The 26,469-nt window shown below is 44.3% G+C and overlaps 1 protein-coding gene across 4 annotated transcripts in view; it reads left to right on the top strand.

Annotated features, from left to right (window-relative positions):
- Nucleotides 1-26,469, top strand: part of PPP6R2 (protein phosphatase 6 regulatory subunit 2) — a 145,436-nt gene that overhangs the window by 22,237 nt on the left and 96,730 nt on the right. The window contains exons 2-3 of one of the 4 annotated variants that reach the window (XM_059725613.1): nt 14,623-14,753; nt 23,025-23,159. The gene's annotated coding sequence lies outside the window, so the exon portion shown is untranslated. Of the gene's footprint in view, nt 1-14,622; nt 14,760-23,024; nt 23,160-26,469 lie in introns of all 4 variants that reach the window. The other 3 variants (XM_014599993.3, XM_019482791.2, XM_019482790.2) reach the window with 3 other exon arrangements.

The following is a 26,469-nucleotide window of genomic DNA, read 5'->3' as shown; positions in this document are numbered from 1 at the left end:
TTTGATGGATGTGAACTAAACCATTGCAGACAGTCGAATATGAAATGTTAGGTGACACGCCACTCTACTCTTTTTTTCAGAGAGCATTAGGATTGGATGTGACATTTTAAAAGCAGTTTCTTTTGAGCAGAGCAGTAGGACAACATTTGGGGTTTGTTGCAGGATGCACTTCCTTTGGTTAATGGCCCAGGTCCCATGAAGTGGTTGATGGTGACTTGCCTGGCAGTGCCTGCGTTTTGGATGATCGCTTTCATTGGTTCTCTTATCTTGTTCCTGAAAGGAGCTTCATGACTTCTGCGTCTCCTGCATTGCACCGTGGTTTCAGCTAGCCTCCATCGTAACTGTATTGATTTATATGTGGGTCAGCTTACATGGGAGACTTCGTGATACAAGCCAAACAGCTTAAAATAGTAACCGTTTCAGTTGCTACCCTGATTACTCGTATCATTTCACATATCTTATGATAACTCATCTTATTTCACATATGTCCAGCTAGTGGGGTGTTTTAGCATGTGGTGTCCTCGGATCTATGCTTCTGAAAGATGAATTACAGCCTCCTAAGTATTTTTCTGTTAATTCTGTCTGTAAATTAAAAAGAATGTGTGTTGATCACAGCGGCTAGGAGGAGAATCCAACACCTTGTTGGCAGTGGGTAACGGGCAATCTTTCTAGGTACAGTGGATTTCTTTCCCTGCAACTGGGATTGAAAACAATTTAGTTGGCAGAGCAGAAAAACACATTTTTTTGCTCTTTGTTGAAAGTAAATTGGATTAGTGGTTCTGCTGGAGTCAGGTATATATTGAAAATTGCAGGGGATTTTTCTGGGTTTTTTTATTTTTAATCGGAGGGTACACTAATAATAGAACAGCAGTTGAGGGGGCTAGACCAGCTGCTGACATTTTTATCACCATTTCCCACTCCAAGTGGGATTCAGTGGTAAAAAAGCCGGTTACCAGTCTTAGCTGATCCTGCTGCATAGATGCTACCAGCATTGCTAGAATTCCTTAAAAGTGTCCATACCGCCTGACAGTCCAGCTTGTTTCTGTAAGGCAGTCTGAAAAAACAGTCTGACCCCTCTGCGTGAGCTGCCAAGAAGTTTTTGACTTTGGTCCAAAGGAGTGTGGAGGGGAGACATCCCCAAAAAGTGAGCTAAAATAGCTCTTGTCAAAGAAGCCAGTTCCTTTACACTTGCACCAACTCCTAATGAATAGCAAAAGCAATAAGATCAAACTGGAACAAGTTAGTTTTATCTTTTTAAAATGGATGCCAATAGATTATTTTGATCTCAGCATTTTCAGGATACAGCTTTTGAGGAGGTGCCAACACATTTGTGCCCCCAAAAGTTTTGCCCAACTAGATAGTTGCAAAAAAATGTCTTTATTCGCACCTATTTAGTTGGCCTAATAAAAGATATCACCTCTACCAAGAGTGCTGATTGCTTTTGCCTGTAGACAAACATGGTTACAACCTGTATCCCAGAATTTCTGGTCTTTTGAAGCGAACTTAGCATAGATTTGGTTTGACTGTTTATCAGTTAGGACAGCTCGTTTTATAGCCACCCAGTCTCCAAAGCGGGCATCAAAATTAAGGACTCGTCTGTAGAACAATTTGCTCCTTCCATAGCAATAAGCTGCTATCTGGTATCTCAGGAACCTGTCAACATGAGGATCCTTTACTTTTGTGTGGGGCACTTCTGGTGTTCAAGGTCAGCTCACCTGGAGTGTAGCGACCAGCCCATGGCCCATGAATGGCACTCAGGTCAAGTATCAAGCCAAGTCGGAGAGGAAGCAGCAGCCTCAGATTGTGGTATACAACCCTTACTGCTAGGGTAAGGCCCTCCCAAGTAATAGCAGCAGACTGGTAGCTGAAGAAAACCAGGCAAAAAATATTGATGTCATCATTGTATCTTCTTGCATACATGCACATGCCCCTGAATGAGAGACGGCTCCTCCTTGAAAGGTAGAATGAAGAAAAAAAATTGCAAACATTGCTTGCATGGCACTTTTTGCAGGGAAAGCACAGCTGTCTGCAGTAGGCAGGGGGGAGTAAAAACCTGTGGCTACCCTGTCAACCCGCGAACTGCGGGGCAGCAGCTGATGCTGCTGTCTGAGCTGCACTTTCCAACCTGTCTTCTCCTCCCAAGATGAGCTGGGCAGGCAGTGGGCAGCACCTGCAGGGCTGAGAAGGGCCGGACAATTTGGCTCCAGTGGGTTCGGGCCTTCACTTGACCCAGCAGGAGCTCTGCCTGTCACCCCAGTTCAGCCAGAACAGGAAAGAGGGGTGCAGAAGATGTTGCTGATAGAACAAAACAGCCAAGTCAGCCAAAGGCTCGTCCTGCTGGAGCTGAACTGCCTGGCCCTCCTGCTTGAGCTGGGGACCCTTCTCAGCAGACTGGACAGGTGCTACAGGCTTTCTATCCAGCTCAAAAAGAGGGATTGGGCAGCTTGGCTCTGACAGGATACAGCCCTTTGCTCTCTGCATTTCCCCATTTTATGACATGTGCCAGCTGCTTATTTTAGAAAAAGCATGGGTGTTATGTTCAGGTAAATACAGTAGTTGTACTTTCTTTCACAAAAGTAGTTCATGCCCCAGCAGAAATATATATGGTAGCTGCTAGGTCTTGAATCCTAAACTTTACAGAGTCTTTGTATAGGACTTGGAAGACCTATGCAGCCTTCTAGGAGTATCTAAAAGGAGGCAGAAATTCCACTGAAAGCTTATTGACACGTTTATATCGGCCTCTTCTCCCTCACGCTTGCTTTCACAAACCCTTCGCTGTTTGATTTTCTTTTTCTCTTATGCTTCCTGTGGGTTAGAGCGGCTGATGTGGGGCTGTTGGCGTTCCATTAAAGTGTTTTTGCTTGTAAAGTTTTATGTTTGTGGGTAACCAGCTTGTCTATCTCAGTCCACCATAGACTAGTGAATCATAGCCCTTATAGAAATGTAGGGCCAGAAGGGACCTTCAGAGGTCACATCTAGTCCAACCTCCTGCCAGAGGCAGGATCCTCCCTATCCAAATCCATTTTATAAGCTTTTAGGAAAACTATGTGTGAATCCTGACAGTCGCAGGGTGTAACACCCTAACCTACCATAGGTAAAGCTGGAGGACAATGGTGGCCACTGTCCTGCTGCTGTGATGGGTGTTAAAGCAAATATTGAGAGATCCAAGGAAGAGGGTCCCATCTCCAGCTACAGAAGAAGGCAAAAAACCCCACAGGCTGTACCAGTCTGACCATGGGGTAAAATTATTTCCTTACCCCAAATATTGTGATTGATCAGACCCTGAGTGGAAGGCAAGACCCTTTAGCCAGGAATCTCTGGGTTTAAGACCCAGCAGGAACACTGGCACAGCCCAGTCAAAATCCCCAGCCTGGGCTGCAGACAGTGCCTGGTGCTTTTGAGGAAGGTGAGCCCCCCAGTCCCTCCACCACCTGATCCATAATACCAGAGGGGGAAAAATTCATTTCCAGCTCCATGTGGGAACCAGCAAAGCCAAGAAGCCTGGGAAATACCCATAGCTGAGTATAGGCATTGCTACTCAGATCATTGCTGACCAGTGCTTGTCCAGCCTCTCCTTGAACACCTCCAGTGGAGAGTCCCCATCCTTCCTGGAGTTTATTCCATGGCCTCACTGCTCTGACAGTGAAGAAGTTTGTTGTGATGTCCAGTCTAAACCTACTTTGCTGCAGCTTCCAGCCCTGGATCTGCCTTCTGCTCTCTGCAGCAAGAGAAAAAATGTGTTTTTCCTCAAACAGCCCTTGATACAGGATTTGCTCACAATTTGAGGATGAAGTTATAAGGAGTTTTCTTTCCATTTTGGGAACGAGTATTGTGGCTCAAACTAGTATATTTATAATAGTTTGCAGCTTTATAATAAACCTGTTTTAGTGGCGTGCCTGGGATAAGTTACTTAAGGATATTGCCTCTTCTGTAAAAAGAGGTTAATATTTTTACTTTTCTACCTTCCTTTCTTGTAGGAGTGTGCACAAGAATTACTTAGCATCAGAAGTACTTTGCAGATGGAAATCACTATTAATGATTGTAAATTTTTCAGCTTCCTCATGTTTCATTGCATGATCGTTTCGATAGTTTCATGTGTTGTTGGTGTAACAAGTAGAGCTCCATTCTTCAGGGCTGCATACCTTGTAGAACAGATGAGAATAGGTGGAAGAATACGGGATGATACTGGGGTGAGAGAGAGAGAGGCTGAACATAAATTTTATGTTACTATATTGAGATTTTATTTTGGATATTTCCTGGAGTGGGAAGATGACTTGCCAGTGACAAAATGTAAAAACAAAAACCTCCGCACAACCCCACATGCCGCATTACATTTTTCCACCTCTCTTGAAATGTCTTGCAGTGTGGATACTACTAAGACAGTGGTTCTCAACCTTTTTAAACTTGAGGCACCCCTTGATAGACTTCAGGCACCCCTTGGAAAATGCCGACTCTTAGTTTTCACTAATTTTTTAACCGCTGAAAAATAATAGAGTAATTCTTCTGTTGCAAGGAACTGTGCAAACCCACAACAGGGCAGGATGTTATAGAGACTTTGGATTCCTATGGGAAGACTCTGGGTCTATCTCGTGAATCATGTTTGCACACCTAATGATGCTAACCTTGCATGGCATCCTGGGAAGGATCCCAGGGTGTTGTGGCACCCTGGTTCAGAATCACTGTACTAAGGCATTAGCTTTGCCTTATAGGATCAGTCTAGGGCAGGGATTAGCAGTTATTTTGTCTGGAGGACTGCTTAACAAGTTTTGGTGAGGTGTGGAGGGCTGCAAGGGTAGACCTGCCCCTTGACAGGTGCCCCATCCCCTGGTCATCATCTTGGGGCTGGAAGTCCCACTCCCTAACCCCTGATGTTTGCCACTGGAAGCCTCTCCCCTTGTCCAGGAAATACTCCCTTTGTGGGGGGTTTGCTTGTATATTGTGTGTGTGTGGAGGCATAAACTACTTATCATTTCTAAAAAACCAGTATTTTAAAGAAACACAATGAATTATGCTGAATTCATGAGCCTGTGTCAGCAACTTTCATTTACAAGCTGCATGCCTATCTAGGTAAAGAAAGAATCAAGGGAAAAAACACTAACTTTTAAGCCAAGCTGTGTATGTATGACACACTAGGTCATATGCTATATTAAGGGCTTGATTTAGTGTGGGGGACTCATGGACTGTGCTATTGGGTGCAAAAGACTGGCAGAGTTATCACAGGGAGTGGCACCCAGCCTCTGACTCCAGGAGATATTACAATGCAACTCAACAGAATTAAATTTCACTTACCATCCTAATGTAGCTGCTTGACACAAGTTAGGAGCAAAAAGTTTGTTTATTACTTTTTTACAAGTAATGAATCATTCACTTTTTTCTAACATAGAAATAATTAGATGACTGCCTTTAATGTATAGCATATTCTCCTAAATAGCAAAAGGCACTCCACATCTAGACTGTTTAATTGTAAATCCATATGCAGTAATCCATAAGAGATTTTACAAGTATGTCAAGAGTAAAAGGGCACACCAAAAAACCATAGGTTCTTTATAGGATGCAGAAGGCAATCCTAGTTATGGTTGATGCAGATGAAGCTGAAGTATCTAATGCCTCTTTTTGATTTGGCCATCACAAATAGGGGCAGCTACTGAACGAGTGCAGTTGGCTGCAAAGATAGGGAAGGAGACAAGCAGCCTATAGCAGTGGAAGAACAGGTTAAGTAGAACAGCATCACCCTAGCACCTCAATCTGTGACCCCCCCCCGATTGGATCATAGCGCTCAATGAGTAGTGCTCAGTGGCTTAATGTCTAGTTGAGAAGTAGTATCAAGTGGGCTTCCCAGGCATCTATCCTGGGTCTAGTAATGATTTGGATGATGGGATCATGCGTACACATAGCAAATTTGCGGACTACACCAAGTTGGGCGGAGTTGCAGATACTCTGGAGGGCCAGGCTAGGATCCAGAATGACCTGAATAGACTGGAAAAATGGTCCACAGTCAATCAAGTGAGCTTCAGTAAGGACAAGTCCAAAGTCCTGCACTTAGGACAGAATTATTGCACGCACAAATACAGACTGGGAAATGATTGACTAGGCTGCAGTACTGCAAAGAAGTATCTGGAGGTTCCAGTAGACCACAAGCCAAATATGAGTCAGCAGTGTGCTCTTGTTGCAAAAAAAGCCAACTGCATATTGGGCTGTATTAATGGAAATGTCTCTTGTAAATCGAGGGAAGTGGTTCTCCTCTATTCAGCACTGGTGAGGCCTCAGCTGGAGTACTGGGTCCATTTCTTCCCCCATACTTCAAGGAAGATGGAGACTGTTTGGAAAGAGTCCAGTGCAGAGCAACAGAGATGATCAGGTGCCTGGGAGATGAGACTGATGAGGAAAGGCTGAAAGAACTAGGGCTAAATGGTTCTTTATTAAATAATTTGGAGAATAGTTCTTTACTAAATAGCCTGGAGAAGAGAAGATGGGGTGGCAGGGGGTTGATAATCTTTAAATACCTGAAGGGTGATTATAGAGAGGATGGAGATGGGTTTTTTTTCCTGTAGCTGAAGGGATAGGACCAGGAGCAATTCTCTTAAGCTGCGGCAGGGGAAATTGTGGTTGGAGATGAAGAACATTTGTTCTGACTCTGAGGGTGGTGAAACACTGGAACAGTCTGAATGGAGACGTGGTAGGATTTCCATCCCTGGGAGATTTTCAAGAGCATGTCAGAAAGACACTTGGCTGGGCTGGTTTAGTCAGGGCGGATCCTGGTTTAGATTAGATTACCTCGTGACGTCCTTTCCAGCCTTGCTTTTCAATGATCCTGTGTTTTATTGGTTATATTACCCAATGAGAAGGCACTTTTCATTAGAAAGAACTGTGGTACAAAAGGAAGAGTTATAAAAATGGGTTATTTAATCAAGCCTTTTCACTTGTTGATTTAAATCACCTTCCCATTTTGACTGGCTGCAGCCTGCAACCTGAGGACTTGCATCTCTTTAAAAAAAGTATTGCTGTGCATGTTCTTATCTATATGAATGTCCAATATATTGGTGAGTCCTATAGATCGCTTAGCATCAGTGATATCTCCTGGCTGTGGGTTCCAGCAGACTCTCCCTATGCCTGAAGAAGGGTGTTTATGGCCGAAAGCTTGTAAAGAACAACTTTTCCAACTACTTAGTTGATCCAATAAAAGATATCACTTTTGCCCAACGAATCTTGTCTGACAGATTAAGTTATGCACGGTTCTTAGCACTCACTTCTTTTTATCAGGTTTAAATGCATTGCCTTTATTTCCTCAGTGCTTCCATTCTGGACATATTGGGTTATGCTTTCTAGGGCTCTGAAGCACAGGAGCAATTTTGACACTGCTGTGTTTGCACAATCACTGTTTTGTCCAGAAATTCAAAGCGTCTTCCTTGGATGGATGGCTAAGGGTAACAAGCTCAGATTTAACACTGAAACATGCAGGCTGAGATACAACACAGCTTTAAATGTTGTTAAACTTCTGTGTTATTCAGTAAGGAAAAGACAATTTTCAGCTTGGTTGTCTGAAATGAGTTTCTAACACATCAGTACCTACAGACAGGTGATTTGATTTTCAAAGATGTGAGCACTTGTAACTCTCAATGGCATCATTGAGACGTGTGGTTGTTCAGCATTTCCTAAATTCAGGCACCTTACTGCACACTTTTATGTTGGAAAGTTTCAGCTGATATAGCTGGAGATGTTCCTTTCTATTTCTAGATGAAGCATTTTTCAGATTGCTCCATAAAATCTGTTTTGCCCTAATTACTGTCACAATCCCGCAGCCCTGCCATGAATCAAAGCGTAGCTGGAATTCAGAATACGTTTCAGAAGTTCAATTTCTTCAGGTAAGATATGTGGCTGCTCGGTATGTTCTTTATCCAGTTGGGTTCATTATTTCTTCCTCTTCACTTAAACAAATCCCATAAGACATAAATTGTCATCTTGTAATCTGGATGATTGATATAACAGACATGAAATGTTTAATAACATGGGAGCCTAGACATATAGGCTGTGGGTGTGCTAATCATAAATGTTTCCAGAAGAGATGATGGGAGATGCATTTAGGCATGCGTAGTGGAATTAATTTCCTGTTGGTCCACTGGCATGGGATAAGTCAAAAACACTAGGAAAAGTGGAAAGTATAAATGTTGACATCTGTCCCATGGTGCAATACTTTACTAATTAAAGGTTTCTTTCCATTAAATGTGGAGTTTCCACATGGCATGTTGTTTTACTTTAAGTAAACAGTCAGATTAAAAGCATTAAAGAAGAGAAGATGCATCAAAATAGCCTAAAGAAAAGTAGCTCACGAGATTATAAAGGACCCCAAGCCTGTGTTGAGTTGGGCTGAAATGCAGCAGGCACCACGGTGCTCCAAATCATAGTTAGAGGGCACACCCAGCTAACACGGACAGGATTTTTGAATTCAGAATGAATTACAGGGGCTTTGCAAGATATAAATAGTAGAGTGACCCCTGACACACAGGCTGGGGAGTGTCATAGAAGGTGAAGACAGAGTTCCTAAGAGTAGGACTAATATTGGTTATATAACAACATTTAGAAGAATAAATGTTTCCTGTTGTCCTAAAGCAGAGATGGAGGGAGTGATGGATGCAAACGCACAGCTGGCTTGAGGCCTTGGGTACCACTTTAGCAATGATACCCTCCCTTGCTGGTTGAATGCTTAAAGGTAGTATGAAAGTGCGAATACCTCTAGGTCAAGGCTTGTGCAAGCATCGATCATAGGCGTGGCCTACTTAGGACCTCTGAAATTCATCATCTAGACCAAGCTGTATCCTTTAAATAGGCAGTGTAAAGAATGCAGGGAGCCTGTGACTATGCATATACCCGTGTTTGATGAGGTACTCTTCTAATCCCCTTGTGTCTTGATTTGGTAAATCCTTAAGCACATACTTAGCTTTCATGCATTGTGAATACTTCATGTGAAGTTGATGGGGCTACTTGGTACATAAAGCTAAGCATATGCATATGTCTTTGCAGACTCAGGACCTAAGAAAAAAGCAGAACTTGTGTTGCTGACGAGGGTTATCTTGACAACACATAGCATAAATGTCATGCTGATGTCTTTATTGTGGAAATTCAGAGCAATGAAAAGGAGCTTGTAACCAGTAAATGCATTTCATCAAATTGCTATCAAAGTGATACCCAGCTTCCCTGTCTACCCTGGGCCCAAAACAAATCTGTAGTAGTGAAAAGTCAGTGCCCCAAATTTAGCTTTCAGAACAGACTGTTAGATGACAGGAGATGCCCGTCAGACAAAGGCCTTGCTGTGTTTCAGTTCCGTCTTGAGCAGGACACTGATATATTTTAGATCAAGTGTGTTTTTCCTGAATGATTTGTACTTTGTGAATGAACTAAATCAGTGATATATAACATAAACTTTGGTGAGCCCCAGCTCATTTCATCAGACTGAAGTGAGCCCAGGCTCACAAAAACTTAAATTTATATATTCCTGATTTAGTTCGTCTGTTAGGTGCAGGTCTGCCTTGTCTACTGCCTGACGTCAGACTAATGTGGCTAATGACCCCTCTTCCTGAATGATACCATTTTCTCTTTTTCCCCAAGTCTCAGGATGCTCCTTGACACCATTTGCTCTTTTTTGTGTTTGGAAGCAGCAGCAAGGGATATTAGGAAAATCTTTCTCACTAGGAGGGTGGTGAAGCACTGGAACTGGTTACCCAGTGAAGTGGTGGAGTCTCCATCCTTGGACATTTTGAAGACCCAGGTAGACAAATCCTTGGCTGGGATGATGTAGTTGGAGCTGGTCCTGCTTGGAGCAGGGGGTTGGACTAGATGTGACTTCCTGAGGTCTCTCCCAACCCTCATTTTCTGTGATTCTGTGATTTTATGGATAGGCAGTTATGAGCAGCAGGAGGTTTTGAAATTGTTAGAAAATTCTGTAGCAAATGCATATTTGGGAGTTCACGTGAACTTATTAGTATTCACCAAATGCTTGGTGGGCCACTCTGGTTCTAAGTGGTTAGAAACTTATTTGACAGGGCTTGCGGGGTCTTTGTGGTCCAGTAGCTGAACAGTTTCAGTTCAGGAGGGTTACAAATTAAACCCATGGAGTGCTTGATAGTACTTAATTTGAACATAATGAAAAGAAATGAAAGATTAGGTATGGATTCAGCAACTGTAGAAAAGTAATCACTCAGTCAGAACTTTTTTGTTGAGAACAAAGATTACATTATTAAGCATTCAATGATCAATACACATTACAGACTGTTTTCATTGCACTTTAAGCGTGTACACTAATAAATTAGTTTTTAATTGCATGATCACATACTATTTTTCAAAAACAAGCTGCTGTGTACACATTGAAGATCATGGCCAAACCTTTTTGTTGTTGTTGTTGTTTTTTAAAGTTTGTATAGTAAAGCATGCAGACTCAAGGATGGCTTTTAATACAATTTGCAATATCAGCTCTAATATCTTGGGGCACTTTTACATGTGCGGGGGAGGAGGGGGATGGCACTTTAATTAGAGTGGCTTCAAGAGCTGCTCTAATTAATGTGCCACTGTATCTCCTGTATCGGTGTCCCTGCACTTAAAAATGGAAGCAGGGGTGCTTGGACTACAGCTTGTTTGACGAGCTTTAATTTAGGCACACCCGCCATCATTTTTAAGCACTGGGGCACTGATACACGAGGCCGCTGGAGTGCAGCAGTTGCCACACCTGGTTTATCTCTTCACACTTTCAGTTCAGACTTCAAAGGATCTCGCTATACCCCTGCGTGCCCCATCACCCTGGTTGAGAATCACTGAATTAACTGGATTATATATGGATCAAGTATGGCAGTTACTGTCCCAGGGTTTGACTTTATCACCTGAAATTTTTTAATAGAGCAGTCCTAAAACTTGGAAGAAGAGAGAAGAAGAGAAAACTCTACATAAAGGCCTTTCTGCCACCCTAAGCTTCATTGCTTTTAAGTAATGCAGATAATTAGGATCTGTAACTTGCCAAGGAAGAGAATAATTATTAATGAAAGAAAGTGTCATAGATTCTGGTAGTTGTTTTTCTAAGCTGGCACCACAGAGGAAGGGCTATGGTCTGCGAATTTTTGCCTGTTTGGATTCTCTTTGCAGACAGGGAATTGTGCATGTATTATATACATATATATCATACCAAGATTTTTCTGTATATATTCTATATACCTTTTACATGCCGTGTAAGCAGATAATTTAGGAAAGCATGGCAACAGTTTGTTAGTGACACAATTATTTTTCCCATACAGCTGAAAGAAATGAGGCTGCCAGCTTGCTGAACGTGTGCTTGGGCCCTTGTTTTTTTTCCTAGGCCGCATAATAGCATGTCTGTGAAGGAAACCTCCGTCAGCGCTGTGTAATTCCTAATGTTGAAAACACATAACCTAGTTCAGCTTCTCTTTGATGTTGAGTTCCCCCCAGGCTTCGCCATCATCTCTTTACGCCTGGACTAAGTCATTCTCTCTGGTGGTGGGAGCTGATAGGTGTGAGGTGTTTTCGCAGTTTGCAAATAGAATATACATCTACAAATTTTCTGGAAGAAAGTCCAAGGTGCAGCGCTGACCTGGAACCCTGCAGAGTTTTATAGGCTCTGAGTTGCTCTTCTCCGCCTGTCGCTAGCACACCCTTGACCTTGGAAAATATTCTTCTTTCTGAAACAAAAGATACCCTCTCCTATCCTATCGTGTAGGACAGTCATTGTTTCTTAGCTGCCTGGCTGACTTTTGCCTCCTTGTTAGGGAGCTGCTTAAATCATGGTTTTGCAATTTTTGTGGAAACCGTGAAAAATGACAGTTCTGCTATTACTGTGAAAAATGGTGTTTCCCATGATATTGACCCCCCCAAAAGCTTACTGGAATTCAAAGAAAGTGCAGCAATCCTTGCAGCCACATAGAGCGTGCAGTTTGAGAGAGCGACTGAGCTAGTGACGTGGACTCAGTGAAGGTGCAGGTCAGGAAAGCACAGGGGTTGTGGTGCTATCTTTTAAAAAGCCAGGTGCAATGGTGTGGTCTGAATGATTGGCTTCTTGGCCCATCAGCAGCGAGGGGCAAGGCTGCCCAGGGCCTCTTGGCCAGTTGGGAGGGGGGGTCTCGCCATGAAAATACTGCAGAATTGGCTCTGTGCACTGCGAGCAGCCTGTGAAAATCCCTTTGTCTTGCCATGGTGTAGGTAGGACCCTACTTATAATAGTCTCTTTGCTAAGCCTGGAAAAGTTTGTATGAGGGCAAGTGCAAATTTCTGTCCTTTCTGGTAACACACCATTTAAATTGTCATAATTTTTGGTCAGAGTAAAATACTGAGACTTAGTCACCTGTGGAGGGAGGAAAGCATCTTGCTATAAAGGCAGCCCCAGTCTAGAATGGGCTCTTCCTCTTAATTTCCTTACTCTTGGTCATTATCTTGCCTTTCTTGTTAAGGCCCTACAGCTCCAGTTCCCTACTCTGTGGCATACGAGGGACCTGCGCCTTATCCCATGGAAAGCAGCAGGAGTCAGGAAAAAGGTCCCCTAGGCAGTAAGCTGGCATGATTCTTCCCATAGTGGGTTTATTTTTCTCTAGCCAGATCACTTTGGTCCCTTCTTCAGAGGGCCTCCATATAGCTCTGTTCTCCTTGGAGGGTCTGCTTTTAATCCAGAAGTCAGTTTTTAAAAAAAAATATATTCATGATGTACTTGTAAAAACAGGAATGCGCCTGACAAAAAGGCCTGAGACATGCTTCTAGATACAGTATGAGCACTCAGCTCATTGTGTGTGGCAGAAAAGTGTCCTCAGAGGTGCTCTGGGAGTAGAAAATCTTTGCCTTGCACCTCTCTTTCTCTCAAAGCTTTGTCCCTTTGTCATTTTTTTTCTTATTTCCCATCAACACCGAAATAGCAGTGTATAGTTGCAGGTTTTCTGGCCACGGAGAGTAAGTGGTAGAAGGGTTCCTCTGAGAGCCTGTTGATGCTATTCCTGACTCGATCGGGATGAGCACTCCAGAATGACATTGGATATGGTTGCAGTTTACTCCTGGCCTCCATAGCTCCTCTGGGTCTGTCCTGCCCTAACGGTAAGGACCATCTTGGCAGTTATACTGAGATCTCTCATGTGTGCAGCGTGATGCATTTCTCATCAGGCTCCAAAGCCCTATCGCAGAGAGTGCATGTTCATTTACTGGTGGCACAAGGTCACCTTCCCTTGTTGGAAGCACTCCATCTCGCACAAGGCCCGGAGGTAGCACAACGAGTTGGAGCTGGTAAATCCTAGCAAGAAAACTTCACACAACAGAGAGTGTGGAGTGGATTGATGTTACCTTCATTTGCTCTGTCCTTCGTTTTACAACAGATGAAAGAAACATCAAGTCCAGATGTGTTGTAAGAGCATACCATTTTGAAAGCGGCTAGTTTGCAGCTGTGATTCAGAGACATCTAAGGGGTTATGAAAAATTGCAGATAACTGACTCGTGATGCAGAAGGTGAGAAGGGAGATGGCGCTTTTTCTACAAGTGCTTCATAAATTGCAGTATCTTATGCCTCACATGACCGCTGAAGTTTTTGTCTGAAAGATGGTCTAGTTGCAGTGGTCTCAAGTTGCAGCAAGGGAAGTTTAAGTTGGACGTTAGGAAAAGTTTTCTCATTAGGAGGGTAGACACTGGAACAGGCTCCCCAGAGAAGTGGTGGAGTTTCTGTCCTTGGAGGTCTTGAAGACCCAGGTAGACAAGGCTTTGGCTGGGATGATCTAGTTGGGGCTGGTCCTTTTTGGAGCAGGGGGTTGGACTAGATGTGACCTCCTGAGCTCCCTTCCGCCCTCATTTGTCTATGATTTCTATGATAGCTATGTAGAGTATTTATCTAATTTTAATCCACAGTTTTACAGGAGTGGTACAGAAGAGGGAGACACCTGACCAGTATTACTGATATTATAGGTTCATTATTAAAGCTTCAGTTTAATTTAGTCATAAACACAGGATGATAAAGAATCTGAATTGTGTAGGAGAAGCATCTGGTTCAAATACTGGTTTTAATGGCAAAGTGAAGAGACTGTCAGCCAAATACTGTTCTCTCTTAGCCCTCCCCGGTGAATCACTCCTTTTCAGACTATTGTAAATTCAATTCTGGGCTTCAATGCCTTGCTGTCCCTTTAAAGTAATAGGGGCCCCAGCCTGAATGTGTAATGCATGTATTCTATTGGTGCGGTTACTCTTGGAACAAGGGAAAACGACCTTTCGGTTTCCTTGACGACTTAGAACTTTCTTTTCGAGTGATGTCAGGAAAACAACCCCGCGTTCTTGAACGAAGCATGCATTTCACAGCTGAGTCTGGGGGCTGCCGAGAAGAGGGCCCGTTAACCCTTGCACAGCCACAAACCAAAATAGGGGTTTGTGTTTGGTGGCATTATTAAACCCGCAGGTATTGCAGTCGAAGGGAGTGCCCCCAGTCTGCCGGCAGTAATGGTTTTAGGGAACACGTCTCGCATTCCAGTTTTCTTTAGCCTCACTGGCATTGTCCGGTGGGTGAGTTTGCATGTGAAATTCTTCGTGGGACAGTAGCCTCTCAATGGCTTTTTTTTTTTTTTTTTGGTAAGTGGTTACAATTTTCTTCTTTCTTCCTTTTCTCAGAATAGGAGGTTGGAGAGACACTTCATACTGAATGAAAATATTTTCTAAAGCTGAGTGCGCTCCAGGAACCGTCACCCAAATGTTTCTCTGCCCGTGGAGGTTTCGTATTTGAAAGAATATTTCTACGAAAGGTACAGGTATTTCCTCTTTAAACTAAAAGTTGTTACCTGCGATGTACAACCGTATTATGCATGCCGATACTGAGAGCAGATAAATGGTACCTGATCTCTAATACCTAGAGGTAGGTAAAGAGGAAGGGGGTGATGGCAGGAGGGATCTACCAGTGAGGTTCAGAAGCAGGCACTTATGGTATCTGCCAGAGTGCTGTCCGGCTCTTTGTGACCAAATTCAGTTGGGAAGCATCTGATTAAAACCAAAGCCCCAACTCTGCATGTGCAGCTGCTGAAAGGGAGATGAAGCCCTTTCCCAGTGGGTGTCTGTCCCTGGAGCAGTTTGGAGCTGTTCCAAGAAGCAGCAACATGAAGCTTGCATGATTGAGTTTCACTGTTGCCCAGGGTTTTGTATAGCAGTTGTGAAAACCTTCTTAGGCTTGATCATTTCACTCTGCTGTTTCTTGGCAAAGCCCTGAACAAGATTAGTGCAGGTAGCAGGGCTGACTGACTTGGGGAAATGACAGCACATTTATTTACATTTGATTCAGTCTTGAATGTTTCCTTCACAGTTGTTCGAGACGGTTCTAATTTGTACAACAGAGTTTTACGAAGCTACTGGATTTCCTTGATTAGAAAATGAGGTTTTCCCACCCTTTTAATGTGGGGAGGAAAGCCCCTCACCTTCCAATGGGGGTGGGGAGTGAGAGAAACAGGGGAAGGGGGAATTGGGGCAGCCTGGGGGGGCAGTTGTAGTAAGACAGAATCATTCAGATAAAATGTGTTTTGAATTTAGCAGATGTAATGTCTCTAGATGTATAAGAAAAGCAGCCGGCATCTACGGAAAGGGGGAGTTGCATCCTGACTCTGAAACTCTTGTAGGGACCGTAGTAGATAAGCCATTCCATGCACGCTCTGATTGCAAAGCTGTGGCAAAGAGGGTGAATGTGGTCAGTTTCCAGAAACAGAAGCTGTGTAATAAGTTCCCGTATTTTTATTAACTTAAAGGCAATTGCCTGCGTGGGTGCAGAGATGATTTTACAATCTGAATAAAGTCTGCATAGACCAGTGGTATCTGCCAGAATCCGCACAATGCCTGAAACAGTTAGTCTGCTGTCCCAGTCCTCTCAGCCAGGGCCCCGGGAGATCCCTTCTAGTTGAGGAACTGCAGCAAGATCTGGCACAATTGAGCAAATGGGCAACTAAATGGCAGATTAAATTTAATGTAGAGAAGTGTAAAGTGATGCACCTGGGCAAAAATAACCCAAACTACCTATGGTGTCATGGGCTGCACATCAGCTGTTACTGGAAGGAGATCTGGGAGTCATTGTGGGCAGTTCACTAAAAACATCAGGTCGGTGCTCAACAGTCATCAAAAAGACAAACAGCATGTTAGGGGTTATTTAGAGGGGAATCGTAAGAAACATGAACAGTATCATGATGCCCTTTTATAAATCCATAGTGCATCCGTGCCTTGAAGCCTGTGCCCAGTTCTGGTCCCCACACCTCCAGAAGGAGAGAGAAGAACTAGAGAAGTGCAGAGAAGGGCCACAAGGGTGAGGGGCATCCGTTTGAGGAAAGACTAAAGAGGCCAGGCCTGATCAGTTTAGAAAAGAGATGCTTAAGTCAGGACAGGAGAAGGGTTTACAACACACTAAATGGTGAAGAGGAAGTTCCTAGGGATTTATTACTTACTGTTTCTCACAATACAAGAACCAGGGGTCCCAGCATGAACGCAGTAGGCAGTGAGTTTAAAACTAACGCCAGGAAGTTCCTTTTCACGCAGTGTGCAATTAAAGTGTGGAACTCGTGGCCACCAGATGTGGTGGAAGCTGAGAGCTTAGCCAGATTCAGAAAGGGATTGGACCCATTCTTGGAAAGAAAGGGGCTTCGGGAGCTATTTTATGTGGGAGTGAGGGGCATGGCCTCTGAATCGGAAACTCCTAGACCTTAAATGCTGAAGGCTGCAAGTGCCAGAGAAACAGTGTGGGGGAAAAACCCTGGTCAGACCCAGTTCACTCTCCCATCTGGCTTCTGCCGCCATGTGACACCGGAGACTGGACAAGATGGACCTACAGTCTGACCCAGTAAATGGCATTTCTTGTGTTCTTGGGTTCCCGTGACCTGTGCTGTTCTGTCTGCAGAACTTGTCATTTTTCCAGAATGGTGTAATTCAGCTTTTTTGCAGCAGAATTTGCTGTATTTCTGCTGCCACGCAAGAAGATACTGGGTCTCCCTGAAGGGACCTGGTTGTAGCTGCCTTTTGGTCTCCTGTTTTCTGTACAGTGGGAGTTAACTGGATTACAGTGCGTGCTCCATGCTCTGTGCTGTAGTCAGGCAGGAGAGGGTTGAGGAGCCAGGGCTTGAGTCCAGATTGCAGTCAGGGAACAGGAATAATCGGAAGAGAAGGAATCAAAACAGTACAATGGGGCCCCTGGGAGACTGACCCACCAAAGCCAGTTAGAAATTCTTCATTTTTTAGGTATGCATATGGGGAAGGAAACTGAGCTGGGCTCTCTGCGTTGCTCTGGGGGGAGCTGCACTGCCCAGCAGTGTCAAAAACTCCTGAGTTTAATCAGTGCTGAAGGTGGTAATTAAGTTTTATCTAAGTGAGTATTTTCAACTGTGAACTCCAGCTCTGTGTGCGTGTGTGCAGGAAGGGAGAAAGAGATGAAGTGTACTTTATGGCAATCAGAAATAATATTGCAACAGAACATGTTGGCTGTTGTCACAAAACAGAAATACAGAAGAGAAGAGAAGCTGTAAACTGTTTTCTGAAAAAGGACATTTTAATTAACCTTAGTGGTCAGCAGTTTCCTGCTCTGAATGAGCTGATTTTGACCATCAAGTTCTGTGCTTAAAAACCTACAACGTCTTACAGTGAATAAAAGCTAGTGACTGTCAGTGAGCTAATAGCAAAGCTTTCAAAGAAATGCATTTGGTGAATCACATGCCATGTGCAAACTTAATGATTATTTAATTTCAGTTAGTCTGGTGGTAGATATTTTGAGGTTCTGCTGAAGACTACGTCCTGTTGTCTGCCTCTTTCCCTTTTTGTCCCAAAAGTCAGCTCTTTTGACACGCAGAGTAGAAATACTCATTGTGATTGTCTGCCCTCATTTACTTTAACTTTATTTTAAACTAAACTTGGAGTTTCATAGTTGGTCGGGTCGGAAGGGACCTAAGCAGATGATCATCAAGTCCGACCCCCTGCCTGGGCAGGAAAGGATGCTGGGGTCAAATGACCCTGGCAAGGTGTTTATCTAGCCTCCTTTTGAAGACCCCCAGGGTAGGAGCGAGCACCACTTCCCTTGGAAGTTGGTTCCAGCTCCTAGCCACCCTGACAGTGCAGTAGCGCCTCCTGATGTCTAGTCTGAATCTGCTCTCCGTCAACTTATGGCCATTATTCCTTGTTAGTCCCGGTAGTGCTCGGGGGAACAGGGACTCCCCCAATGCCTGATGGTCCCCCTTGACAAGTTTGTAGGCAGCCGCCACGTAGTCCCCTCTCAGCCTTCTCTTGTGGAGACTGAACAGGTCCAGGTCCCTTAGCCTCTCCTCGTAGGGCCTGCCCTGCTGCCCTCTGACAGCATGCAAGTGGCCCTCCTCTAAACCCTCTCCATGCTGTCCGCATCCCTCCTGAAGTGCGGTGCCCAGAACTGGACTCAGTACTCCAACTGCGGTCTGACCAGTGCTGCGTAGAGGGGGAGGATCACCTCCTTGGACCTGCTCAAGATGCATCTGTGGATGCGTCCCCACACTGTCGGCCCATGTTCATTTTGGCATCAATAGTGACTCCAAGAGCCTTTTCTGCCTCTGCACTGACGAGAAGGGAGTTCCCCAGCCTTTAGGTCTGCTGCTGGTTCTTCCTCCCCAGGTGCAGCACCTTGCACTTGTCAGTGTTGAAACCCATCCTGTTCTCATCCGCCCACCCCTGTAACTTGAGTTGAATTCAAGTCTGTGCTTCCTTCTTTCTCAGTGGGTTTTAGTGACTAAAGACGTTTTGGATCATTTCAATATTCAGTTTTTCCCCTTTTTATCAAAAGAGGATAAATACCAAGTTTTATAAGACCTTGAAGCAATAATCTTGTACTCAAAGGTTTTTTTCATTATACAGTTTTCACAAAGTATCCCAGGACTTATTTGAGAACCTGCTGTTTACATAAGCACTGTTTCTTTTCTGTGCATTAACTAATACATTTGAGTTCGATAATGGGAGTCTTTGGGTACCTGCTAAGCATTTATTTGCATGAAAATAAAGTATAAGTTGAACTAATTCCTTCTCTACAAATTATTAATAACTAACGGGTGAAAGACAACTTCTCTTGATCTCTGGAAAATTATAGTTTCTCTAAAAATCAATTGAAGGATATAAAAGCCTGTAAAACATTAGGGCCTATTTGTCCAGAATCGCACTTCACAAAATCCTATAATTTCTGGGAAAACCCTTCTGAATTTATCTTAGTTTAATTTGTAATATGTCGTAGGTTAAACAGTCAAAAGGTTATCTTAGTATATAAAAGAAAACTTAATAGCATTGCTTCTATAATTTACAGCATCTATCAGTTTACAGCGTGTTAACTTACATGTAGGATCTCTCTCTCTCTCTCTCAATATTTCTCAGTTTTAAGGCTTTCTCCTTTCTCAAGAACATAAAGACGTTATGTTCCAAGTCTGCTATTTTTTTCAAACTACCATTTATCACAGCAGCCTCCAAACATGCTGCCTAATATATAGACTTAGTGAAAAACAGCGTATTGTCAGGCCGCCTTTCTCCTGCCAAAAAGCAAAGGGGTGGGGAAGCGGGTGAGATACATGACCCAAGGAGGGACAGTTAGGGCAGTGACTGCAGCAAATTGTTTAGCTGGGTTTTTTTTTAATATGCATAATATGCACCGGAGTACCCTCTGCTCGCCCATAGTTACAGAGCGAATTCAGGGGTTCTCTGCCTCGTTAGACTCGAGGCACTGCTTAGAAAGCTTTCAGCTTTTACTCATTTTTGATTTTGGAAAAATACGAAGACCAATGAAGCAAACTGGCTCAGGGGTCGCACTCAGAGGGTGGTAGTGTATGTGTCGGTGTCAACCTGGAAAGATGCGGGCAGTGGAGTCCCTCGGGGCTCAGTCCTGGGGCCAGTGCTGTTCAACATCTTCATCAGTGATCTGGACAAGGGGGTGGGAATTCGCGGACAACACAAAATTATGGGGTGCAGCTAACACCCTGAAGAGGAGGAACCAGATCCAGGCTGACCTAGACAGGCTGGGGAAGTGGGCAGAGAGCAACAGGATGCAATTCAATAAGGACAAGTGCAAGGTGCTGCATTTAGGGAGGAAGAACTGCCATCATACCTACAGGCTGGGGGTGACCTTCTCAGTACCACTGAGTCACTGTTGACTCCAGGATGAACATGAGTCGCCAATGTGATGAGGCAGTTGGCAGAGCCAATTGCACCTTGTTGTGCATCCATAGGTGCTTCACAAACAGGTCCAGGGAGGTGATTCTCCCTCTCTACGTGGCACTGGTGAGGCTGCAGCTGGAGTACTGTGTCCAGTTCTGGACGCCGCAGTTCAAGCGGGATGCGGACAACCAGGAGTGGGTCCAAAGAAGAGTCACTCGTCTGATTGGAGGCCTGCAGGGAAAGCCCTACGAGGAAAGGCTAAGGGACCGTAACCTCTTCAGCCTCTCCAAGAGAAGGCTGAGAGGAGACCTTGTGGCGGCGTACAAATTCGTAAGGGGGGAGCAACACGAAGTAGGTGAAGATCTGTTCACCAGGGCACCCCCTGGAATGACAAGGAACAATGGCCATAAGCTACTGGAGAGTAGGTTTAGACTGGACATGAGAAAAAAGTTCTTCACGGTCAGGGTTGCCAGGATCTGGAATGGGCTTCCAAGAGACGTGGTGCTCGCCCCATGCCTGGGGGCCTTCAAGAGGAGACTGGACAGGCACCTGGCTGGGATCATGTGACCCCAGGTTTGGTGACCCTTTTCTTGCCTGCAGGGGCAGGGGGTTGGACTAGATGGCCCATTGAGGTCCCTTCTGACCCTGGAATCTATGAATCTATGACTTCTTCTGTCGCAAAGAGCTCGGGAACAGGGCAGAATGTTCTCCTATGTGAATAGGTACTTGTTTGAAATGTCTGCCTTTTTGTGCATCGTGTAGGTGTTTGCACACCTAACAGTGTTAACAGTGAGCAGCACCCTTAAAATGATCTCGGGGTACCTTAGGGTACCATGGCAGCCCGGTTGAGAATCACTGGGCTCACTTCTTATTAGCCAATCTGGACTTCCTCCTCCCCTCTGAAGATGTGAAGGCTGTCCAGACGTGTGTCAGGGGAAGGATGTTTCCCTAGAATACAGTAGTCTCTGATTTGAGTTTCAGTTTCATGGCATGGACAGGTGTACGCTTGTGATGATTTGAAAAGGGAAGGGGAGTTGCTCTTCAGGCCAGCTATTATGCTGTATTTGTTGCCTGTGCATGAGCTGTTGGTGATAAGAGTGAGCTAAATAGCCCAGTTTTGATGCTGGATGAAGCCAGGGTGAGGTTGAAGTGGTTTTATTGTGTTTGTATCTCTGCAGGCCCATGCACAGGTAGCAGTTAGTGTACAGTGTCCCCTTTCCTGTCTTCTGAAACAGCTCTGAATGTCTGTTTGTCCACACTTCTAGTCCAGTGGTGGTCTGTGTTTTCCTCATCTCTATTGCATGTGCTGCCATTGATTTTAATGTTTAATTTGTTCAGGAAAATAACACATCTGTGTAACGTCCAGGACCACCTTGCAGTCAAAAAGTAATAAACCCTGCGTGTTCTCAGAGCTGTGTGTGTTATCCTGCTTGTCCACAAACGAGGAGGAAGTGTGACAGAAGCCACTTGGACTCGCATACGCACGCGAGAGAAAACGTTCTTAGAACAAAGCTGCTTTCACTCAAACTATTACAGTTACAATTAGGGTTAAGGATCTCACACTAGAATATGAGAGCTAGAAGCTTGCAGTAGATGATCTAAATCTCGCAGAAGAAATATTGGGTGTTTATAGATGTGCTCCAGGAGGCGGGGGGAGGGGGAGAGCAGCTCTGAGAGCTGCTCTAATTAAAGCACCCAGAGCTCCATGTGTATCAGCATCCCCGCGCTGAAAAATGGTGGCGGGGGCACATGCTATGAACTGAGTTCATAACACGTAACACGTGCTATGAACAGAGTTCTTCGCGATAGAAGAATTGCTTTTCATATTTTTCCAAAGTCAAAAATGAGTGAAAGCGAAAAGCTTTCCAGGCAGTGCCTTAAGTCTAACGAGGCTGAGCTTTAGTTAAAGTGCCCCACCTCAAACGAGCTTTAGTTAAAGCGCCCGCCCCGCCATTTTTCAGCATGGGGACGCTGATACACATGATGCTAAAGACTGCTGGAGCGTGGTAATTACCATGCTCCAGCAGACTGAATTAAATGAGTCTTCTCCAACGTATTGAAATTACAGCGCGGCAGAGCAGCCTCAGTGTATGTGTATAGGTGCTTATTGTTGCTACCGTGGGTCTCTTGTTATCATAGAAAATTTTCATAGGAAATTAGGGTTGAAAGAGACCTCAGGAGGTCATCTAGCCCAACCCCCATTTTATCTATAGGAAATTTAGTTTTCATGTCCTTCCCTAACCTCTGTCTATTCTTGCTGCCTGCTTTTATGCCCCCTGGAGCCAGGACAGCCCTCTTTGGCCATCTGGAAAGCACATAACATGCACTATGAACTGCCCTCTACAAAAAACATCTTTGCTCTGAGATTTAAAAGGCAGTCACACTTGCCACACAGTGCTCTGAAAACAGGCAGAATGTTTTGCCATGAATTGCAGCTACTGGGTGGGGGGGGCATTGTTTTGCTTTTTTTCTTCCTTTTGAAAGGGAAGGATCATTTCAAAGATTCCCGGTAGTGGCAGTCTTATCGCTGCAAAGGACACTTGCTTCTCAGTTATACAGTGTTCGCTGGGCTGGAGGATTGTGTAGAGCAGAGTAGTTTTGATTGTAATAGCCAGCAATTTTGATGAGCAGCAGCAAAACTGAGTGAGCAAAGTCAAAAGCCTGTGCAGAATCTCATCAAGAAACGACACCTGTGGGACTTGATTGTGCTTTACTCCACTGACTGTTGCAGCTGGCGGGGGGGAAAGCTTGTACGCACAGATTACATTCAAGATTTTGATTCTAGTACAGCCGACTAAAGCAGGATGCTAGTAAGCAGTGGAAAATGTATATAGTGCTTGGTTTAGTGTTTGGTTTTGGATTTTAATGTGACCGATTCTATTACCAATAACTTGTAGATCCCCGAGCTGATGCACGGGACCTCTCAGCCTGCTAAAAGGAGCAACCCTGAAGCTGTCCGTTATTCTCAAACCCAGAGATATTTGGGGTCGCATGGAATTGCAAAGCTTATGTAGGACCAAAGTTTCTCACAGGTACACATTTTGCCTTCCTTGGGCCCTTATGGGCCTCAGATAGTAAACTGTTTTCAAGTAATACAATATTATGGGGACGGGGGTGGACCCAAAATATTGGCTATACTTAAGTTGACCCAAGACAGCTTTTAGAACCAAAGCAGGTGGCATTTTAAAGCAGGCAGGTGGTAGTCTCAAGGAATTAAAGGCACGAAGCTGTATTTTTTGTTATGGTTGCTGGAAATGCAGCAGGAGCTGCAGGTTCAGAAGAGAGAAGGAAAAAAAGCTTCCTTAGGAGCCAGTGTAAAAACTCACTCATATTATTCTAGATGTCAGCTGAAAACTTGAGACTGTTCCAGAGACGTCGCAAGTCACCCAGGTGACATAATTTTGAGAGCAGGACTCCACTGGTGTGCATGTCCCTGCACTGGTAACTCTTCTAGTGAGACTTCCTTCTTTCGTGTCAGCCTTTATTGCACATGTACATGCACATGAAGTTTGAGCACTTCGTTTCAGTGGCTCCAAGTCAGATCCTTTACGATGATTATTTAAAGGTCACTCTTGCTAACCACTGCACTGTTGATCAAAGAACCAGGGAAATGAAAGATTGTGCAGGTTTTCTTTATAGAACCTCTCGGGAGCAATAGTTCTCTTTCATGACAGAATTGTTTGGGAGCGTGGCTTTGGTCCCTCCCCGCCCTCATCTGAGTGATCAGCGAAGTCTGAACAGCATCTGACCACCATAAAAGGTGAGCAGTCTTGGGCTTTCAGGCCCCCATGACCGGTCTGGGCTCCTGTCCTTGTTCTTCTCTAGCTCAAGCTGTTGTTGCTGTTCCTTTTGCTGCGTGCTGCCTGCAGGCTCAGGCGCGGTTGCATCCAGTTGTATCATTCGAGCTCTCAAACTTCTTTCCAACCACAAGGACAAGAAACAGTTTTGAAAATGAATGTACAGGCTCTCATGCCATCACATGACTCTGGAAAGCTCGAGGCACGGTTTGTTATGCTTGTGCCTTGATTTAGCCTTGCTCCCAGCTGCATCTGAAGTGCAGTGGAGGAGAGCCAAGCTGGAGGAGGTGAGCGCAACATATGAGGTTGTGTCTTGGGTATCTGCATAACCTGGTGTAAGCAGTCTTATTCTGGGAACTTGAGTAGGTAGAAGACCACTGGGGTAACAGCCCCTGTTCCCTGTCCCTACCCCATGTAGGCAGACTGGTGATTGCATATCAGCATTTGCAGTCTTTTATCTTAAACGTGTATGTACGAATGTTAATCATTACCAGCATCCTTTGGGGCGGGGGATTTTTGCTCCAGTATTAGGGTGGAAAACTCAGGCGCAGGGAAGATAAGTGAATTGTTCAGGGCCGTAAAGTGAGTTGGCGTTGTATGCAAATTGGATCTAGCTGCTCTTGCTTGAAGGACTGTATCATGCCTCTTCTCAGCTGTTGACAGAAACGCAATGTTCTCAAGTTGTTTCGGAGCCGGGATTGCTTGAGGTACGTCCCGAGACCACGTTGTTTTGCCCTGTTCTCGTTCACTTACAATTCGTCAGACTCCTCTCGGGGTTCAACCTTTCCTGCTTGATCCCAGTCCAGACTTCTTTTGGAAAGTCTGAAAAATCCTTGCAGCTATTTGATTTATCAGAGTAGGGAAAATGTGTACTTGTCTGCTTAAAAAGTCATTTAAACTCTGCTGAACTTGTTTCTTATCGAAGGAGCACTCTGTTAGTTGCAGAATGTACTTTTTATGTTGGATTCATTTACTGGGATTTGACTTGTGCTAGGCAGACAGATTGCATGCACTGAGCACCATATCCATCAGAGAAAATCTGCACGGACTTATTTTTTCCTTTAGGAAGCTGGATACTTTAATTCCTTCCTTCATCCCTTTTTATGCTCTCTTTGTTTAGTTGAGGATTTTACATAAATACCAGATAGAGAGTTGTACCTAGTCACATGCAAAACTTTGAGGCTGGAGGGTGAGTGTAGGAAGGGGGTTGGAGAGGGAGTGAAGTGGTGGGGAGGAGGGTTGGTGATGGAGTGAAAAGAAAACTTATTAAATCATTTCACGTTTCTCTTTTGGTTTCCTAGTGAACAAGCTGTGAGAGTTTAGGAAATACACAATTATCAAATGTATAGGCCTCAAAATAGATAAAAACATAAAATCTGTGATTCCCTGTAGATTTACTATAACTCTTCTCATGTCCTGGCCCACAGTTGGAGAAATACAGATGGTTCCAGCTTAAGACCATTTGTAGCCAGATGGAGGGGAAAAAAATGCTTATTTTAATGAAAAATGCATAAAAAATCATTCTCTGTGAACGGATTAAGTCAAAGACCTATTTATTATCAAAAAGGCTTGTTATTGGGACTCGTTAGTATATTCTGTTGTATTGCTTATACTATGTTTTTGGAAAGTCTAAATGTAATACATGATTTGGTCTTGTTCCAAAATGAAGCGGTGTTCTTTGTGTGATTGTCCACATGTAATCCATTGCTGGTACCTGCCTATACCCCATGGGCCCGAGATTTGCATTTTGTTTGAGCAGTAGTAACTCTTGACCTTGCTTTCCCCCTGCTCCCCACAGCCATAGCAAAGGATCACCAGAGCAAGTGGCTGCAACAGCCTTTCATTTCCTTTTTTGTTGTCTATGGCTGACAAACCAAACCCAAGCAGGTGTCAGCCAGCGCACTGATTTTTCTCCACTTGTAGTTGATGTGCGCATTAGTTTAGTTCCATTTTTCTATTCTCAGGCTGCTGGCAAAAAAAAAAAAAAAAAGTAGGTCTTCCACTTCAGGCAGCTGAAGCACGTGGAGCTGTAGCACTTTTCAAATGTTTTTGCCAACAGGGATGAGGAGTCAATCTCAGGTTTTCTCCAAGTGACCATTGAAAGGGGGGGGGAAATTTGACTTGGCTCAGTTGAAACGGGCTTTGGTTTTGACTTTAATGCTTTCCTTGGAGGGTCCAAAAATCTGCAAACCAAAAGACAGAAGTTTTCATTGAGAGATGGTCGTAATGGGATATTTGAGATTTCTTTTGAAACAAGAAGTTGATCACGACTGGTGCCATCCCCCCAACAGTGATGAACTGCCATATTTTAAACAATATTTAAACAATATTTTAATTTCTGACAAACTCTACTCTGCTTTGAATCCTCTGCCACAGTTTAGAAATGTGCCTGGACTCCCTCCTGTCCCTCAGGGTAGCTTGGCTCAGTGGTGAGCGGCAGGTCCTCGGGAAGCTCAGGATGATTGCACGTGTGTATTGAGCACCCTGCACATGAACTGAACATTGTTGTCCCTTGAAGCTCGGAGGCTGGGTGGCTAACAGGACG

The sequence above is a fragment of the Alligator mississippiensis genome, chromosome 4 (assembly GCF_030867095.1).
Source record: "Alligator mississippiensis isolate rAllMis1 chromosome 4, rAllMis1, whole genome shotgun sequence".
Lineage (NCBI taxonomy): Eukaryota > Metazoa > Chordata > Crocodylia > Alligatoridae > Alligator > Alligator mississippiensis.
Note: the sequence above shows the minus strand (reverse complement) of the source record. Positions and strands in the feature narration are given on the sequence as shown.